The sequence below is a fragment of the Neofelis nebulosa genome, chromosome 1, assembly GCF_028018385.1.
Source record: "Neofelis nebulosa isolate mNeoNeb1 chromosome 1, mNeoNeb1.pri, whole genome shotgun sequence".
NCBI classification, from domain to species: domain Eukaryota; kingdom Metazoa; phylum Chordata; class Mammalia; order Carnivora; family Felidae; genus Neofelis; species Neofelis nebulosa.
In genome coordinates this window covers 158,384,628-158,395,904 of record NC_080782.1, presented here as the reverse complement: position 1 = coordinate 158,395,904, position 11,277 = coordinate 158,384,628, and positions in this window count along the sequence as shown.

Below are 11,277 nucleotides of genomic sequence, written 5' to 3'. Positions count from 1 at the left end.
CTTGCTTATCTGATCTTTCAATCAGCACCTATTGTCGACACATATAGCTTGCCTTGAGGGATCCACATATCCTGCTTTGCCTTTATATGATAGCTTGCCTTGATATGATCCACATATCCTGATTTTTTAGCTATTATTTCCTGATTCTTTCATTTCTATATATTTTGGCTCTCCAACCAGACTTGAAGCTACTTGGGGGCAAGACTCGTCCTGCTTAACTACAGCCACTTAGTGCAAAATGGATTGGGCATCCAATGGGCCTTGGTAAATGTTTGTTGACAGAATTATGTCTATTCATGCACCCATATTCTAATTGTTGTAAATTTCGGCGTGGGCGGGGGATGGACAGTTTCCCTAGAAGAGCCATGAGATGGCTTCTCTCCTGCACCATGAATGATCAAAGATCAATATCAGACTTGTCTCCTGAGCCATGCACAGTGTACCCCTCACATCAGTCACTACTCCCCTGGCAGAAGCCCCAACTCTGACCCAAATCCCCGGGATGAGAAATACTTGATTTTCATCAGCTTTCCAGTGACTTTCCAGTTAGTTTATATGTCAAAATTCCCAACAATTATGGGACCCACAGCCCGATGTTTGGTCCAATGCTGTGTCTCCAGTGCCTAGGTCTGGGCCTAGCAGCATCAATTTGTAAACCACTTGCATTAAAAAACGTTTAACTTTATTGTGACAATATATATTACATAGCATGTATTAATTTAATCATTTTAAGTATACAGTTCAGAAGCATTAAGGACGTTCACTTTATTGTGCAAGGCATCACCACTATCTCCAGAACCTTCTCATCTTCCCAGACTGAATCTGTACCCATTAAACACTTATTCTCCATCCCTCCCCCCACCCCCCACCCTTCTACTCCATGTCTCTATGAATGTGACCACTCTAGGTACCTCATATTAGTGGAAAGATGCAAGATCTGTCCCTTTGTGTCTGGCTAGTTTCACTTTGCATTATGTCCTCAAGCTTCATCCCCACTGTAGCCTGTGCCAGAATTTCCTTTCTTTAGAGGCTGAAGAGAATCCCATTACAGACATATGCCACACCCTGTCAAGTCATTCATTTATCAATGGACATTTGAATTGTTTTCACCTTTTGGCTATGGTGAATAATGCTGCTATCAATGTGTACAGGTATCTGCTCAATCCCCTGCTTTCAATTCCCTGGGGTGTCCATTCGGCGGCAGAACTGCTGAATCTTACAGTAGGTTCTAGGTTTAACTTTCTGAGGAAACATCATTCTGTTTTCCACCTGCTTCTAATTTCTCATCATCAAAACTTGTTTTGCATTGTTTTGTTCATTTGTTTTGGTTTTTCATATTTTGGGTTGTGAATTGCATTTTACTTGCACCAAGTGTTCCTCCTTATGTCTGTTGTAGATTAATGGATCTAATGAGAACAACCTTTGCACGTTATTTGGCGTACCACCTAGTGCATAGTCAGCAGTCCCAAGCCACTAAACAAAAATAATTTAACTTCCACGGTTCAGCCTGAGCTAATTAGCACAGGATTACTTCTGAATATTTAGACTCACCTTACACTATACCTGCCAGCAAGTGAAAGTAAAGAGAACCACTTGCTGGATAGCTTTCTCCTCATACGAGTGTCAAACAGCCCCAGCAAACAGCAAGAGGGACCTCAGGCAGTAGCTGCTCTGTGCAGCATTAACTTCAGGACTGTCACTTGTGGACGAGCATGAAAAGGACTCTGGAAATGGTGTGGTATGGGCCATTAAGACTTGGAAAGAAAAAGGAGTGAAATTATGGCCATGTGAATGCAACTGCCTGGCTTTATCTTTGCCCGACACTATGAGAGCCTATAAACAACAGCAGAGGGAAAAAGATTTAATTTCTAAAGACATAAAATTTTTAGGGCTATGTGAACTCTGAGAGTATATGGCCATCTGAGAAAACTATTTCCTGCAACTCAAACCTAGGATTCAGGGGTGAGGCCACCCGCCAAGGCTCAGTCTTCTACTCGAAATGACTGCATATCAGTCTTTCCTGCCTACCTAAACATGTTGCCACATCCCTTAGTAGAGGGCCTGATACCCAGCTGGGAATAAGTACATATTTCCTGAAGCAGTAAATGTATGGATAACAAGTCTAAGAAAACTGGGGACTTTCTGGTTACAAAGGTGAGAGAATGTTGCCTTCTTGGTACTTTCTACCCCAACTGTTGCCTTTCTCAAACACTAAGCCTCAGTGTTCCATAAAGACCAAGACAGCAGTCCTTCACAGAAATCCCTAATAACTGTCACAGTCTCACATGAGTTTATGGTCAGGACAGGCCTTCTCCATTCCTGCCTTGGAGCCAGCCCTAGGGAATACTAATCTGGTTAGAGTAGTTTTCAATCCCCAGTCCATTTTTATGCCCCACTCCTTCATCTCACAGAAGTACCTCCTTCCAACAACAACAATGGTCATGGTGATAATGATAGCGACAATCAGCTTCCTTTATTACTTTATGGTTTACACAGGGCCTTCAACTGCATTAGTTTATTTGATCCACGGCATAACCTGACAGGAAAACCAAAGAGGACCTGGATTTACCAATGGTATGTGAGGAATATATGGTAGAACCAAGTTTCTAGATTCCAAACACTCACTCCTCTTTCTTGTTAGTGGCTTCCTATTCCTGAAATACTACCCAAGCTCATACTAATCTCAAGACCAAAACTCTCATTCTTTAGGAATGTCTTCAATTACCCTCTGAGAGGAAAGATGGCTCCCAGTGAAGAGATGCTAACCATACTAACTAATGACGGCTGCGAATGATCTCACATGTTCATGGTCGTTTTAAAAATCTGTGCACAAATTCATACCCCTCTCTTCCAAAGGGGGAGTTCACTACCCTACCTTTCAGTGTGGGATGGATGGACTCAGTGACTTGCCTCTAATGAATAAATAAATTGAAATGATGTGTGATTTCAGAGACTAAGTCATAAAAGCCCCCGTGGCTTCCTCCTTGCTCTCTCTCAGCTCACTCTCGGTGGGGGAAGCCAACAGCCATATTGTGACAACATTCAAACAGCTCTATGGACATGGTCACATGGCAAAACCTGAGATCTCCTCCCAACACCCATGAAAGAGTGTTTGTGAAGTGGATCCAACAGCTCCACCCAAGCCTTCAGATGACTGCAGTCCCAGCCAGAACACTGACTACCTCATGAGAGTCCCTGAGTGAGAACCAGAAAAACTAAGCTTCTCCTGAGTTCCTGACCCACAGAAATTGTAAGATAATGTCTTTTGTGTAAAGTAGCTAAGTTTGAGGGTAGTTTTTTTTTGTACAGCGATAGGTACCTAAGACAGTTTTCTACCACTTTGGGACTGTACTTTAAGAAAGTACATAAAAAATTATATTTATGCCATTAATGTATGCTTATATTAGAATTTTAAGTATACACGAGAAAAAAGACACATTTAAAAAATATCCATATTCTCCTTCAAAGATAACTAATTTTATCATTTTAATATATAGTGTTTCATGCTTTCTATTTGTGTATGTTTTTCTTACAAAAATGAACTCATATTATTTGTAATCTGCTTGATCATTCAACAATATTGAATAATATTTCAAGTCAAAGAAAATTAGAATAATATGTGGAATAGTGCATACTATGTGCATAGTATTTTATTGGGTAGGTACACAAAATATACGTAATTTTTTAAGGAGATTTAAGCTATCATCAGTGGCTCGCCATCCATGTGGCTCTTATGTGCTTGCCCAGGTATGTCCTTAGCGGTGATTGATAGAAGTACAACTGCTGGGTAAGAAAACGCACATACTTCTTAAATGATTGACACACATATTGCCAAATTACATAAAATATTGGGCAAATTTAGATCCTTCTAGCAGTTTATCAGGGTGTTTCTCCCACCATACCCTGGCTAACACCAGTGCTCATCAGAATCATTAACGGCCAATTCTAGGGGCGCCTGGGTGGCTCGGTCGGTTAAGCGTCCGACTTCAGCTCAGGTCATGATCTCACGGTCCGTGAGTTCGAGCCCCACGTCGGGCTCTGTGCTGACCGCTCAGAGCCTGGAGCCTGTTTCCGATTCTGTGTCTCCCTCTCTCTCTGCCCCTCCCCTGTTCATGCTCTGTCTCTCTCTGTCTCAAAAATAAATAAACGTTTAAAAAAAAAATCATTAACGGCCAATTCTAAATGAACTGACTCCCTAGTGGTGGAATTTATAGAAGACTAACAAAAAGATATCTGGGCGGCTGAGAAAGGATCTCTCTCCAATCATACACCATACTGCAATATTCCCTCTCATCTGTGTCCCTCTAAGCTTCCCCTTGGCTCCTCTTACTTCAGCTACACAGACCAGGGGAGGAGGCAGGGGTAATCTCTGCCATGAAAGTCCCCAAATGCGGTTGTAGAAAACGTGGCACCATGTTCTGGTGCCCCTCCAGACAGACAGCAGTTATCTTGGACAAAATGCACCTTTTTCTTCTGAAGATCGTCAACTGCATGCTATTCTCTAACACTAGTTATTCATTCATCCTTTTAACCTGCGTAAACTCATTCTCTGACTTGTAAAGTAAAAATTTAAAATAAAAGCCACCAAATGACTTATTTCTCTTGCCATGGACCAAGAGGGGCAGGCGGACCAAAAGGAGGAGCTTTGATTCCTCAGACCCATGGACATGCAGCCTTGAACAGTATTTACCAGGCAGGTTCTGTGGAAAATCCTACAAGAGGTCTAAAGGTAGGAGATAAGAATCTGGGGGATGCTCACATTACATGGATGGATGGACGGACAGATGGATGGATGGATGGATGGATGGATAGATGAAACCAATAGAAATGCCTATATTAGTTATGGAACTAAAGAACTTGCTAAATTATTTAAGTGTATGTTTAATAGAATTTTAGCTATTTCAAAGGACATAATATTACATGTAATGATACTACCAATCCAGTTAATGGTCATTATTTTTCTCTCGTATACCCCTGCAGCACATGAAGCTATGGGCCACAGTGGGTCACTGCTGGTCACCTACAAACACGTTTATATTTATCTCAGGATTATTTACCAAGTGTGTACATTTTCTCCATAATCCATTCAAATAAAAATGTGTGTGTATTTTACTCCTTGGATAAGAGGCAATTTTGAGTTGATATACCCTTATATGGAAAATATGTATATTGCGCTGTTTGCCAGTTTAAAAAAGCCAATGTCTTGATTCAAAAGTATAAATCTGATATATATCCAAAGGCAGGGAAGGGGAATACAGAAAAGAAGCTGAAGGGGAAAAACAAGCATTCAGGTGGTTGGTCACACTATCCTTGAAGCAGGATAAGAAGGTGAGACTCCCAGGAGACAGAATGGAGCAGAGAGGTGCTTGAGCCTGTGTAGACCACCTGTAGGCAAGAGCTACCTGTATTTGAAAGAGGTTACTGCTGAGCACCATGCAGGGGCAACACGCCTTTGTGGCAGACGGCCCCGGCTCAGGCATGTCCAGGACAGCCATCCTAAAGTGCTGTGACTCTCTGTCAAGTGCCTTCGACACCTGAGGCCTTCCTCATGGACACATATTCATGCCGAGAGCCTTGGCCATGGCCCACACACCGGCTCCTCTGGAACCCTTGCTCATGCCCCCACCTTTCCATATTAGTGGCTCCATCCTCCGTGCCCCACAGCACTTCTGTACCCCTGTACCTATCTCATCTTGCCAAGACGACAACTGGTTCCCTGACACACTGGGATGGGAAGCGTGCCCTCCTCCACTTGGGCTCCCCAGCCCTTAACAGAGCAGAAGGGCTCTGTAACATGTGACTCGGCTGAGATGGCAAAGCTTACATCACCCGCCCTACATGCCTTAAGAGTAACTTCTACCAAATGATGAATAAAACGTGATCACTTTGCATAAATTCAGAGAAGCACTTTTCTCCTAACCAAACTGAAGAAGTAAAGAATGAATTAGGCTTTCCTCATGTCCTACAGTTACTCTTCTTAAAATCACCACATGGCTGTCTTTCTTGGTCCCATGCACCATTTACCCACACAGTCTGAGGGCAGTCAAATGCCATTAGAGTACCCGGAGGCAGCCAGGCCTACTCTCGCCGCCGCTGGGGAGCTACCGTCACAGCTGTCTGTGTTCTGGAGGAACACACCAACACCCTATCGTGTGACCACGAGTGAAAATGAACCAGAACAGAAATCAACTTGTGAAAACACACCCAATCTACACCCTTTATGCGACAAAAGTTACATTTCTTGGCAGACATTCTTCTCAGCATGCAGCCAAACCCTTACAACTTAATTCCGTCAACAGGCACTCCTGTCCATCTAAGTTCTTGAGTCTACCCAGGCCCAGAAAGGAGCATGGATAACAGGATTGGACCCACTTTGGAAATGGTCAGGTATTTCCCCTTCAGAGGGAAGTGGTCACATCATCTAACTGTGTGCCAGGCAGTGGGGAGAGTGTCTCACATACACAGCCGAGTCTGTATTCACATCAACTCTGAGCACTGACATTACCCCCACCCCAGGGTTAAGAAAAGCAGCTGGCACACTGAAGAAGGTGAGAAAGCTTCCTCCCTGACACCCTGCCAGGCTGCCTCATGCATCCCAGCTACTCTTCCTCTTAGGTTTATCCTATTAATTTTTATCTTTCCCTTTACTGAATGATTAACTTCCTCTCTCTTAAGAGGCCTCTACCTGGCATTCACCAGATATTCATTTCTCAGCAAAGCAATTAGTTACCTTAATCTTCCTTTATCATCAAACCTGCATCCTTAATCCCTCAGCATAAGTTCCAGGTCCCCCCAGTGATTCTAGATCCGAATGCTAGCAGGATGAAGTCAGAGCCCTAAAAGAAACCTTCAAAAACAGATGCCATTAAACTCTCATCACCATCTACCAGCATGTATCGACAGAACAACTATTAGGCACGGAACCTGTGTGGTAACATGTATGGGCTGCAGGGGAGGGGAGGGGGTGCTCATTTGGACAGCATGTGCTGAATGCCCACTATAGGTTGACCACTTTAATGAGATACATGTGTGTCCTTTTTACAAATGAACACACTGAAGGTAAAGATCTTCACCTGGAAGCAGAGAGGCAGGATTATGGCCCTAGAGCTGGGCCCTCCCCCTTCCCCCCATGCTGTTTGGCACAGTGCTAAGTACCCTAGGGCATACACAGAACAAGCCAGTTCCAGGCTCCAAGCACCAGCCTGGCTGTTGAACAAAAAGAGGACCCATAATTCAAGTGAGTCTTTGCAGAGGGATGAATGGCTGTCTGCAAAGAAGGGGCCTGCCCCTGAGGCAAGAGAAGATGGGCTTCTGGGGAGGCCCTGAGCAGAAAAGACACGAGCCAGCTGTGATGAGGGAGATAGAGGCTGATCTTGAAGGACAACCTCACTTCAGAGCCCCAGCACATTGACCCCACTGGATGGCAGTCATTCTCATGGGCCTTTCCTTCCACTGCCCACTCACCACAGGCCTCAGGAGGCACGGGTCACTTCTCTGCTTCCACCAATTGCCCAGCCCGACACTCTCTTGGTGCCCCTACTCTTCCTTCTCATTCCTTCCTACTTGATCTTTGCTGTGGACATGGCCCTGAGGGTTCTATGAGGGATGTAAATCGTCAGCCCAAACTGAGGGCCCCCTTTAAACACTTTTCTGGACAGATGAACGAGACTTATGGGAAAGTGGGCAGAAGGCCCTGGACTGCGTCAAGGTGATTTCCTGAACGCCTGAGGATGCTGCCCATGAGAAGTCACCTGTCATCAGCAAGCCCAGCCAGCAGGGTGGGAAGGTGAATTAGTGACACCTATGCATTTCTGAGCTCTCTGAACCCTCCTGCTGCAAAGACCACAATGATCTACCTCAGAGTTCCCCACTGGTGCTCGAGCACATGCCACTCTTGCCTCTATCTAAACAAAAACATGCTGAAATCTCCAGAAAGCCTCGCTGCTGGACTCTCGGCCTCCTTCGGAACATCGTTTCAAACCAGGTGGTGCTCAGAGTACGCCCGGAGCACACAACCCAAGTGTACTCCACAAACAGAGCAGATACACAACCGCCCCATCTTCCCAAACTCACCTTCCATGCCAGCTTGCCTGACCTCAACTCAGGCTCATGGTTTTCTACCTCTGCGTTTTACATTTGACCTTCCCTGCGTCTAATGTCCCCTCCACTCTTCATTCCTTCTTTGAAAAAACAAAGCATCAAATGTCTGGGGATCTCCCATGTGCTCAGCACAGTGCTGGCATGTAAGAGAAATACGAGGAGCTGCAGCATGCTGTCCGATGAGCTCATCAGTCTACATGAAATATTAAATCTACCCCTGAAATCCTTGTTGCACTATATGCTAATTTGGATGTAAACTTAAAAAAATACAAAAAATAAAATCAATCAAATCCAATCCATGCTCTGTGCCTCTCCTCAAAGCCTTTGTCTCCAAACACCCAGATGGCACAGCCTCTTGTCAGTTGAACCCTTCTAGCTCCTCTGAACAGATGCTCACTAGGTACCCCCTTTGTACTCACTCCTATTAGCCAGAGATACACTGACTAGGCTTTAGGTGCCGCCAGGACAGAACCCACATTTTTTAAGGGTGGGGAGGGGCAGAGGGAGACAGAATTTTAAGCAGGCTGCATGTTCAGGGCAGAGCCCAACATGCAGCTCGATCCTGCATCCCTGGATCGTGACCTAAGCCGAAATCAAGAGTCCCACTGAGCCCCACAGGCGCCCCCACATCTTCTCTTAAACTTACCTCCGTTGCCTTTCTCTACCCCACCCATCAAAACCTGGTCCACTCCCACACTAGCACAACACTGTGGGTAGGGCAGGCACTCTGGATACACCTACAGAAGGATCTGAATTTCATCTGGTCACTCTGGGAAAATCTGAAAAGCCTCTCACAGGAGTTAAAAGTCCACAATGATGCAATGTTTGGAAAATTTTTTGTAAAAATATTGAGAGATAAGGTAGAGAAAGAAGAGGGCTGGTAGAGTAACATCAAAATATATTTAATGATAATTTTGTCCTCAAAATAATCCAGGCGAAAGAAGAACTGCGTACAAGTATAGATTCAACATGGGATTTATTTTACTATTCTCTTTAGTTTTGATGTTGAAAATTTCCACAAGAAAAACCTTAAAAGATTCAAGATATCAAAATTGAATGTCTGTCTTGAGAGTCTAAGCATGAATGGAGAAGGGATTGAAATCTCCCATGACCGTGTGATAATTGCTCAGGTTGGATAGTAAACAGTGAGCTCCATGCATTTAGGAAAAGCTTGCATTTAGTCATAATGCAAAAACTTCCATTTATTAAAGAGCTTACAGGGGTGGGAGGTGGGAGATAGTGCTTCCGTAACAGAATCAGCATGGAGGGATTTCTGCCTTGCTTGTTCCTGCAACATGCTCCTGCCCCAGGGCCTTTGCACTTGTTCCCTTTACTTAGGATGCTCAGGCCCCACCACTCACTTGCCAGAGAGGCCTTTCCTTGGTGTCTATAGCGGCCCCAGCCGCTTATGCTCTCCATTCATCACTCAGTTTTATTTCTTTCAGAGCCCTATGTAAAAAGGGGTAAGCCATTTATCTGTGTGCTTGTTCACTGCCTTTCAGGTGTCCCTCCCCAAAGGCAGGGCCTTGTGTGCCCTGGACATTTTTAGCTCCACTAAGGGCAGGTGGGTGCAGTCAGATGAGAGGAGGGGGCCCTGCCCGAGGTCCCACAGCAACCTGTGAGGCAGCCTCTTAGCCCCCATTGTGGGTGAGGAAACTGAGGCTCAGAGGGGTTAGCACCAAACTCAGAGTCTAACAGCTCTGAGAGGCTGGGCTGGGATTGGGACTCAGGTCTGTCCGGCCTGGGACCACTGTGTTCTGTCCCCAAAGAGGCCTCCCGGCCGAGTCCTTGCAGACCACAGGCCAGGCGTACGATCTCCATGCCCAGAGCCCAGAGGCCCGGCAAAGAGACTTGATGTCCAGGGTTGGATCTGGCCCCAGAGACAGCCCAACCTGAGGTCAGGGCCCGTTCCACCCTTGACTCACCATGGATTTGGTACAAGTCCCTTCACCCCTCTGTGCCTCAGTTTCCACATTTGTAAAAGGATGGTAAGTAACAGTAAGTCACAGGGGGAAATAATGGATGTGAAATGACTGTGGAGAAAGAAACAGGAGCCTCTGTTTGCTACGCACGGTGGCATGGCCAGTGTCTGAGGCCTTTGGGGTCTTGGGTGTGCCTGTCACTACTTGGTGGCCTGGCTCCCCCTGCCCTGTCCCTGCCTTTCCGGGCAGCGGCTGCTATGACAGCCGACACAGCCGTGGAGGCACTGTCCCTGGACTCCACCTCTCCTCCCACGCCAGGCTGCCTTTCCTCATGGGACACCACCTCTCCCCACTGGGGGTCCCCTGCACACCTCTCCCCCACCCAGTGTCTCAGAAGCCCAGGGCCCCTGCTTCCCGTGGGCCTGTGCTTGGCGCTTGGGCTTTGCCATTCTGAGCCAATGCTGGGTGCTTACCACGGGTCATCTGAGCTTCGGCCTCGGTTTACCTACTTGTCCTTACCACAGCCTTGATGGAAACTCTCCCTGCTGGAGGCTGACCCCCCGCCCCTTCCACATCCCCACTTCCGGTCCAACGAAAGCATCGCTGGTTTTCTGGGTCCCGTATTCAGCAGATTAGCTTCCCCAGAACCAAGCCCTGCCCCAGGCACCCCCTCCTCCAGCCCCGGCTGAAGAGGCCATGGACAAGCTTCCCTCCCCCCTGGAGCCAGAGCCCTCCCAGGGCCGTGCACTGTGCCTGTGTCAACAGCGCCTTGCCAGAGCCCAATGAGAACAGGGGACGTAAAGGACGGTGTCAGGATGCCACCCCGTCACTGTCCCAGACAGTTTGCTGTCCTGTGCCTGCCCCAGTGAGCGATGGCTTTTCTGGGAGGGAGAGAGGGCAGGGCTGGCGAGGCAGGCCTCACCTCCCTGCCGCACCAGGACCCTCACTGGCAGAGGCGAGCGATTCCTGCCTTTGGGAAGCCCCTAGTCCAGACAAGGGGACCCAGCCCTCAATGCCTGTCGCCCAGTGACTGGCCTCTCCAGTCAGGTGAGGAGATACCAGTACGAGAGCCCCCTAGTGCCAGGTGGGTTTCTCATCTAACCCTTGCATAAACCTCATGAGGCACAAGGAATTTACAAAAGCTACCAGTGCAGCTCAGAGGCACTCTATACCCGGAACACCACTCCATCCCTGCCTCTTTATCCCGCAGCAAACTCCTATTCACCCTGCAAAACTGTGCTCAAATGTCAACTCC